Raw genomic sequence first — 10,323 nt, 5'->3', positions numbered from 1 at the left:
CAGACAGGGTATGCAGTTTATTTTACAGTACAAGGGGAGGGTCATGTAAAAATTATTGAGATGGACCAGATTCCCCCCATATCGACAGATGTCTTCATTGATCACACCTTTGATTACACATGGGATCGAAATTATGGAAATGTGATGTTCAGTACATTTTTTGGGGGTAGTGTATTGCCTAATGTGAAAACAGTGTAATGTACTGTAGCATAATACAATTCATAGGGCAATTTTGAAACAAATATCTTAATTTTTTGGATATTGGATAAACTATTGGATAAACTGTTTGTTGAAATAGCTAAATTGAGAAAATATCATGATGTTATGTTTTGGGGATTAAATCAATGTACTCATATCTCTCAGTAAACGTATGTTTTTGATGAATGGTTGCGTGGTGAAAGATGTCTACAAATGAAGGCACAGTGAAAGGTTTTGACTGTAACACTGGCTGCATAATTTGAAGTATTGTTCTAATTCACCACATACTTGTAAAAAATGGACTCTACAACTTAGAGTCCACCTGTGGTAAATTCACTTGATTGGACATGATTTGGAAAGGTACACAACTACAAGGCCCCACAGTTGACAGTTGTCATGATGTTGCCCTCTTTGGGTACAGCAAGCCCCATCCCCCTCTCCCTGTCTCCTACACACAGGCTGCTGTGGTCAGAGAGAGGTCGTAAATTCCTGGAGGAGATTATCTTCTCATGGCCACAGTATAGAGACAGAGTGAATTTTCATAGAGAACAAAGGAATTTCTTCCACCTCACAGAACTTGAGGTCCGAACAACATTTATATTCTGGAGATGGTCCGTTTGGTACAATTTGGTGAAACTCACGAGAGATAATACGACCACATTACCATAACGCTGTTTATATAATAGTCTCAGTTATGAGGTTTACATCTAATTGTTGAATAAGATGAATGAGTGAGGATGATACTGTTTGTAAAATTGTGTAATGTGATTTTGGACTGTTTAATGAAGGAAACTCCAATTCCCTTTTGAGTTGAACTAAATCAGAGGACCGCCCATGAGCCCAGTTAGGGTCGGGCATCCTGGGACAGGCCCTTTTCTGCAACTCCCGAATAAAAACCCCACTTTGAGAATTTCTCAACAGACCATGTTTCCCTCAATTACGAGAGGACAAAGGTTGCAGACCAGCTTACCTCGATAACGAGAGAGCCAAGGTTTGAGTAGATGGCTGAATCTTTTAACCATACCACGTGATTAAACTCTTAGACTATCAATACCGACAGAATAAGAACAAGTCTTTGATATTAATTACTAGTCTGCAGCTAGGAATTCGGTATCATTGAACGTGAAGACCGACAACCGCCGAAACATCTATCCATAACGACATGAATGAATGTCACTCTGAACTAACCATTCTAACCACGACAGAGAGGGTGGACAAACTCTCCAACAGAAACAAACTTTTCAACAGAGACCACGATGACACACTGAGCGTAAATATATATATTGATTGCAATTGTTCCCGAATTAGTGAGCGTTCATGTGCAAAGGATTAGCATTTCAATTGTTACAATTATCAACTGTGTAGTGTCTCATCTCAGTTGACCCCCACTTCCCTTTTGTACAACAAGCCACCATGCCGGTTTAGCCCACTTAGGGCACATTCCCCTATCATTTCTTGTAACCATATTTACTTTGTTTGTTTGTGTGTGCACTTCTGTGATTGTTTAGTAAGTTAATTAATCAATTATTTAAGACAATTGATGTATGGATGACTCATAGTGAAGACTGGGTTCGTGCAGATAACCAACCATTTACGACGTTTGGAATGAGACTAACGTGAGGTAAATAAATAATTCATTAATTCAGAAGACTATTGATCAGATATAAAAATATCTGAAAAGTTATATTAGGAAAATTATAACTTTGTAATCTGAATATTTTCCTTGGTGCCCCGACTTCATAGTTAATTACAGTTACATGATTAATCAGTTTAATCGCCTAATACTAATTACAGAGAATCTTTGATAGAAACTAAAAGTCTTCATTTAATGATAGTAAAGACACGACACAGTGCATGTCAGAGCAAAAACCAAGCCATGAGGTTGAAGGAATTGTCCGTAGAGTCCAGATACAAAATTTGTGGAGGCACAGATCTGGGGAAGGGTACCAAAATAAATTCTGCAGCATTGAAGGTCCACAAGAACATAGTGGCCTCCATTATTCTTAAATGGAAGAAGTTTGGAACCACCAAGACTAACCACCCGGCCAAACTAAGCAATCGGGGGAGAAGGGTCTTGGAAAGGAAGGTGACCAATAACCCGATGGTCACTCTGACAGAGCTCCAGAGTTCCTCTGTGGAGATGGGAGAACCTTCCAGAAGGACAACCATCTTTGCAGCACTCCACCAATCAGGCCTTTATGGTAGAGTGGACAGATGGAAGCCACTCCTCAGTAAAAAGGCACATAACTGCCTGCATGGAGTTTGCCAAAAGGCACCTAAAGGACTCTCAGACTGTGAGAAACAAGATTCTCTGGTCTGATGAAACCAAGATTGAACTCTTTGGCCTGAATGCCAAGCGTCGCGTTTGGAAGAAACCTGGCACCATCCCTACGCTGAAGCATGGTGGTAGCAGCATCATGCGGTGGGGATATTTTTCAGCAGCAGGGACTGGGAGACTAGTCAGGATCGAGGGAAAGATGAACAGAGCAAAGTGCAGAGAGATCCTTGATGAAAACCTGCTTCGGAGCACTCAGGACCTCAGACTGGGGCAAAGGTTCACCTTCTAACAGGACATTGACCCGAAGTGCACAGCTAAGACAATGCAGGAGTGGCTTTGGGATAAGTCTCTGAATTTACTTGAGTGGCCCATCCAGAGCCCGGACTTGAACCCGATCGAAAATCTCTGGAGAGACCTGAAAATAGCTGTGCAGCAACGCTCCCCATCCAACCTGACAGAGCATGAGCGGTTCTGCAGAGAAGAATGGGAGAAACTCCCCAAATACAGGTGTGCCAAGCTTGTAGAATCATACCCAAGAATACTCAAGAAGGCTGTAATCGCTGCCAAAGGTGTTTCAACAAAGCAAAGGGTCTGAATACTTATGTAATATTTAATATATTTTTTTGTCTAAAAACCTGTTTATGCTTAGTCATTATGGGAAATTGTGTGTAGATTGATGAGGGAAAAACACAATTTAATCAATTTTAGAATAAGGCTGTAACGTAACAAAATGTGTAAAAAGTCAAGGGCGCTGAATACTTTCCGAATGCATGTCCCTCCCCCGACTTTACACGTCGACTTCTGTCAACATTCAGCTACTTTCGGCTTAGCACTCCAACACGTCCACTGACTCGTTGACTGACTGGCTGACTTGACTGACTGGCTGACTGTATGACTGACTGACTGATGAAAGAGAGGGTTCTGACATGGACACTGGATGTGTTACCTGCCTTTATAGTACATTCACAAAAAATCTGTTAACCAATCAATCCTCCCACCCATCCGTCCATCCATCTATACATCACTGTTTAGCTGAAGACAACACCAATGAAGACATGTCAGACCACCAGACGGGTCCATCTCAGCAAATAAGAGCCCAGCGTTGCTCTAGCCAGTGATCAGGTCGATTTGGAGCTCTCCCTCCCAGCAGATGTAATGCATTAGCTGTACTCTCTGCTCCCCCTCCCCAGGCCAAAAAACACAACCCAAAATTAAATGTGGAAAATGTGGAGAGCCAAGCACACAATTTCTGATAATGAAATCCTAGCGCAGAGCGAGTCAATCAGACCCAAAGCAAACACTTAAAGAGAAACAACCCAGAAAATCTGGGATTATTGTTTTATAGTCAATTTTAGACAGATGCCTTTTTCAAACACTGTTGAGACAATTGTGTGTTGCTCCCTAATTTAGAAGAACAGTGTTCAATCTGACATTGCTGCATCAAAATAGCATTGCTTTACCTACTTTATAATAGAGAAACACTAACAATCTAACGTTATAAAAAGAGGCTTTGTAACAATCTCAGAGCTACACTATAAACATTTTGAAATTGTAACATTGTACATGGCTAGACCATTTTTCTACCATCATCTTAGGATAACAACATCATAATTGTGACATCGTGTATGCCATTGCAATAGAGATCCTATTCAATTAATTACTAGAGGGAGGATGTCATGAACCTACGAAGTTACAGAATGGGGCTTTGAAAGCTGTGAGTGCTATTATATGATACAATGTCAGTACTTGTTGCATTTATAACTTGTCTAACTTCTTGGATATAGGGGGTGCTCTTTTAATTTATGGATAAAAAAAACGTGCCCGTTTTAAGTGCTATATTTTGTCACGAAAAGATGCTCGACTATGCATATAATTGGCAGCTTTGGAAAGAAAACACTCTAAGGTTTCCAAAACTGCAAAGATATTATCTGTGAGTGCCACAGAACTCATGCAACAGGCGAAACCAAGATGAAACTTCAACCAGGAAATGGGCAGAATTTTTGAAGCTCTGTTTTCCATTGTCTCCTTATATGGCTGTGAATGCGCCGGGAATGAGCCTGCCCTTTCTATCGTTTCTCCAAGGTGTCTGCAGCATTGTGACGTATTTGTAGGCATATCATTGGAAGATTGGCCATAAGAGACTACATTTACCAGGGGTCCGCCCGGTGTCCTTTGTCTAAATTGGTGCGTAATCTACAAGCTGCACGCAGTCATCCAGTGATTCAGAGGAGAGAGGAGGCTTTCAACGAATGATATATCATGAAGAGATATGTGAAAAACACCTTGAGGATTGATTCTAAACAACGTTTACCATGTTTCAGTCGATATTATGGAGTTAATTTGGAAAATAATTTTTTTTTTTGGTAGCCAAACGTGACGCACCAAACGGAGCAATTTCTCCTACACAAATAATCTTCAGGAAAAACTGAGCATTTTCTATCTAACTGAGAGTCTCCTCATTGAAAACATCTGAAGTTCTTCAAAGGTAATGATTTTATTTGAATGATTTTCTGGTTTTTGTGAAAATGTTGCCTGCTAATGCTAATGCTAAATGCTATGCTAGCAGCGCTAGCTGTTACACAAATGCTTGTTTTGCTATGGTTGAGAAGCATATTTTGAAAATCTAAGATGACAGTGTTGTTAACAAAAGGCTAAGCTTGAGAGCTAGCATATTAATTTCATTTCATTTGCGATTTTCATGAATAGTTAACGTTGCATTATGGTAATGAGCTTGAAGCTGTATTCACGATCCCGGATCCGGGATGGCTCGACGCAAGAAGCTAAGTCCTATCATCAACTGATTTGAGCCAGTGGATTGGCTGTGGATTGACTGCATTGCTTGAATGGAATGTTTGGATATTGGCAGTTAATTTGACACACTGTATGGAATCAAACCTCTACAACTGACTGGCTAGCTAGCTAACACACATACAGTGCCGATCAATTCTTTACATTCATTGTTTTACACAATTTCTTATGACAGCACTGGCAGACCATGGTTGACTAATAGGATGGCGCACAAATGTCCCAGCGTCGTCCGGGTTAGGGGAGGGTGTCAAGCCCTGGCCTTAGTTATCTTTGTTTTCTTTATTATTTTGGTTAGGTCAGGGTGTGACGAGGGTGGTTTATGTGTTTTGTCTGGTCTAGGGGTTTTGTATGTTTATGGGGCTGTACCCTTTCTAGGTAGTTTTATATGTCTATGGTTGCCTAGATTGGTTCTCAATTAGAGGCAGCTGTCTGTCATTGTCTCTGATTGGGAACCATATTTAGGCAGCCATGTTCTTTGGGTATTTTGTGGGGGATTGTCTTCTGTCTTTGTGTCATTGCACCAGATAGGACTGTTTTGGTTTTCACATTTGTTGTTTGGTATTTTGTAGTGTTCTCGTTAATCGTCTATATTAAAGATGTTGAACACTAACCACGCTGCATTTTGGTCCTCCTCTCCTTCAGCAGAAGAAAACCGTTACAGAATCACCCACCAAAACAGGACCAAGCAGCGTGGTGACAGGCAGTAGCAGGAGGAGCAGCGCAATCAGGACTATTGGACTTGGGAGGAGATACTGGATGGAGATGGACCCTGGACGCAGCCGGGGGAATATCGCCGCCCCAAGGCAGAGCTGGAGGCAGCCAAAGCGGAGAGGCGGCGGTTTGAAGAGGCAGCACGGAAGCAGGGCTGGATGTGTTTGTGCCACATGGGACTGTTTTCGGTTATTCACGTTTCTTGTTTTGTAGTTGTGTTCATGTTGAGTTTTCCTATTAAAACCATGGACATTTACCACGCTGCATTTTGGTCCGATCCTTGTTTCACCTCTTCAGAGGAAGAGGAGGAAATCTGCCGTGACACGACCATAACTTTGAAGTTCCTCCCATTTGTCCCCATTATGTCCTGTGTATTTATACCTGTGTTTTTTGTTGTCTGTTGCCAGTTTGTCTTCTCCTGTCAAGGCCTACAAGCGTGTTCCCGTGTTTCCTGTGCTCTAGTTGTTTTTCCTAGTCTTCCCAGTTTTGACCATTCTGCTTGCCCTGACCCTGAGCCTGCCTGACGTTCTGTACCTTTCTGACACTGCCCTGGATTACTGACTTCTGCCTGCTCTTGACCTGTTTGCCTGCCCCCTGTTTTGTAAATAAACATCTGTTATTCTAACTGTCTGCATCTAGGTCATATCCTGAGTCCGGATAGTACGAACTGGCCATGACTGACCCAGAAGACTCGGACCAGCTCCACGATGCTGTCTCCTCCCACAGAGCCACCATTGGAAGATACGAGGAATTACTTCACAGCCTTACGGATGGATTCCAGACCTTGGTGGAATGCCACGACTGTGCTTTCCATAAATTGCTGGAGCAAGTCTGCGGATTGTCTGCTAGACAGCCAGCCACTACCGTAACCCTCCAGCCTCTCAGTAACCCCCGCTGTCAGCAGCGCGTCCCCCCAGCCCTCCGGCTTCCCAAGAACACGGCTTACCTCGTCCGGGACGCTTCACTGTAGTTTCAGGGACCTGTCAGTCCTTTCCCTCCCAGTGCCTCCTCTTTGAGCTACAGCCCTTTTATTTTCCAATGGCATTGGAGGAGTGGAGGCACTGGTTTGAGGGGGTGGAACACCCATTCATAGTATGGACAGATCACAAGAACCTGGAATATCTCCGCACCACCAAGCGCCTCAACTTCAGCCAAGTTTGATAGGCCCTGCTATTCACTCGATTCAACTTCACCATCGCCTACCGCCCAGGGTCCAATAATGTGAAGCTGGAAATGCTTTCATGCCTCTATAGCCCCGCAGCTACACCGTCGGACCCCGAGACCATCTTCCCTACCTCTTGTCTCGAGGCTGCCCTTATCTGGGATATAGAGAGGGGGGGGGGGGCTGGCCTCCTTCAACCTCTTCCCATTCCTCACCGCCCCTCGTCCCATATTTCCCTGGACTTTGTCACAGGTCTCCCTCCATCAGATGGTAACACCACTATCCTCACAGTGGGGGGTAGGTTTTCCAAAACTGCCCATTTCATTCCCCTTCCCAAGTTACCCTCAGCCAAGACCCAGCTCATGGTGCAGCACATCTTCCAGATAGTCTTCCGGAGGACATGGTCTCCGACCGCAGTCCACAGTTCTCGTCCCAGTTCTGGAAGGCGTTCTGCACCCTCATTGGGGCATCTGCCAGCCTGTCCTCTGAGTTTCAACCCTATTCTAATCGCCAGTTGGAGAGAGCCAATCAGGACCTGGAGACTAGTCTTCGTTGCCTCCTCTCTGCCAACCCCACTACCTGGAGCCAACAACTCGTGTGGGTGGAATAAGCCTGCAACACCCTTCCATGCTCGGCCACTGGTCTCTTGCCGTTCGAGTGTTCCATGGGTTATCAGCCTCTGTTCTTCCCTGAGCAGGGGGAGAGGTCAGCATACCCTCGGCCCAGATGTTCGTCCGCCGCTTTCGCCATACCTGGAAGAGAGCCCGGTCCTCCCTCCTCAAGACCACCTGCAAGTATCAGCGACAGGCAGACCGCCACCGGACCCCTGATCCCCGCTATCATCTCGGGCAGAACGTATGGCTGTCCACTCGGGATCTGCCCCTCCAGGTGGAGTCCCGCAAACTTTCCCCCCATTTTATCGGCACTTTCTCTAAGGTCCTTAGCCCCTCTGCTGTTCACCTTCTGTTGCCCCGCACTCTCTGTATACATCGCACTTTCCATGTATCTACAATTAAACCCGTCTCACAGCCCTTTGTGTCCTGTTTCCTAGTCTTCCCAGTTTGAACCATTCTGCCTGCACTGACCCTGAGCGTGCCTGCCTTTCTGACACTGCCCTGGATTACTGACCTCTGCCTACCCTGACCCTAAGCCTGCCTGCCGTTCTGTACTTCACTGACTCTGCCATGGATTACTGACCTCTGCCTGCCCTTGACCTGTCATTTGCCTGCCCCCTGTTTTCTAAAAAAAACATCTGTGATTCGAACTGTCTGCTTCTGGGTCTTATCCTGAGTCTTGATACAGATGACCTCATGATGTTGTTTTTCTAAATCTCTTGTCTTTTGTGCTTTGAAATGCTTAGAGATTCTTTGAAAAGCACTATATAAGTTGAGTAAATTATTATTCTAAATAAATGGCTCTGCAACAACATTGTAACATCATTGTGACATCATATCAGTACTACAACAACCTTATAACATCATTATGACATCTCAGTGCAAATACAACCTTGTGTTGTGACTTTGTGGTTGCCTTGGCAGAGAGCTGCTGTACATTTTGTAAATATTTTTTATAATGAATCAATTACGGTATTTCTTCCATACAAACTTGTTGTTTTAAGAATTAACAATTAATATAGCTAATTAATATCATCAGAATCCAGCACGGAGTAGCAAGATTGGGTTACTAGTCCTACCCTCTAACCACTAGGCTACCTGCCGCCCATCAATGAATGGAAGCCAGCTGCACACACTATCAATGGCACTAGACAACGAGAGCGAAAGAGACATTCCAGAGGCATCGGAGTCTAACGAACCAGAACTTTTTGACTACATCATGGGTGAGGAGATACTGAAGCTGGAGGACAAGGGATTGTCCTATCTACTTCACCTGCATGATGAACTATTATCAGCCACAGACAATGACTGACTGATACTATTATCAGTCACTGACCGAGACCAACAACACATCAACAACCAAAGAGACACTGAGCAATGGGTCAGCACATGCTGATTGCAGAGCAGGTATCTGGGTTGATGAGGGTTACTGATGTAGCAGCACTGTTTGCCAGTAGAGAACTCTTTGCCAAGGGTTGAGATCCAAACCCTTGAGACTTTGTTAACTGAAGGCCAGCTCCACATGTCTGCAGCAAGCTGAACTACTGTCCCCATTGATGGATAAATTGAAGTGTCCCTGGAGCTTCTTAGTAGTAAACATGGGAAATGGCCAAACGTGTGCCTATGCTAGTTAGTCAGAGCTGTGTAGACTGTCCAGTACTAGACTTTAATGTCATAGAGGAACTCATCAGAGAAAACAGTGAACAGACTGATGGTGTCGATCTCAGTGCACTGCTGAGTGAGTTGATGAATGTAAAAGAAAAAGCGGTTGAAACCATGGTCTCTGCAATTAAAGTGATGGCCAATGAAGAAATGTCTCAGAGCTGTCTGGTAAAAGTGTGAAAGAAAGGACTTACCATTCCTACAGGTCAAATAGCTGAGTTAAAATTTAGAATCAGGGCCTGGCCGGAGGGAGGAACAATTTTGTTCGAGCCAGCCATGGACAGCCATTGCCCAGGTTTTCAGCTGTTTCTATGCCTCGTGGATGTGCCCTGTGAAGCCTCGATGGTGGTAAAGATTCAAATTCAGAATTCCAGACAACATGACATTTTTCTCTCTCAGAGAACAGTGCTGGGTTGGGTAGAGTTGATGGACGACATCAGACCTGTCATCACAGCACCTGACTGTCAGAAGAAGCATGTGAGTCAGTCTAGTAATGCTTTTCAATGCTCCACTCAGCTTCACCATGAGAAGAGAGAGTCACACACCAGTTGGGTCCAGAGAAAAATGGCACCCGCCTGTTGACTTAGAACATCTACAGGAAGAGGAACAAAAAATAGTTAGAAGAATGCTATATGAAGGATCTGATGTGTTCGCACAGGAAGATGGAGATATGGGCTGCATTCCGAACCTTAAAACTGAACTTGAAGGATCACACGCCTGTCCAGAAAAGTTACAACTCCATTCCGAAACCTCTATACAAAGAAATTAAAGAATATGTCCAAAACCTACTGGAGAGAGGCTGGATCAAGAAATCTCAATATTCATCCCAGGTGGTCTGCGTGTGCAAGAAGGACAGCAGCCTGTGGTTATGTGTCAACTTCAGGGAGATG

The sequence above is a fragment of the Oncorhynchus kisutch genome, linkage group LG14 (genome assembly GCF_002021735.2).
Source record: "Oncorhynchus kisutch isolate 150728-3 linkage group LG14, Okis_V2, whole genome shotgun sequence".
Taxonomy (NCBI): Eukaryota; Metazoa; Chordata; class Actinopteri; order Salmoniformes; family Salmonidae; genus Oncorhynchus; species Oncorhynchus kisutch.
This window is presented reverse-complemented; position numbering follows the sequence as displayed.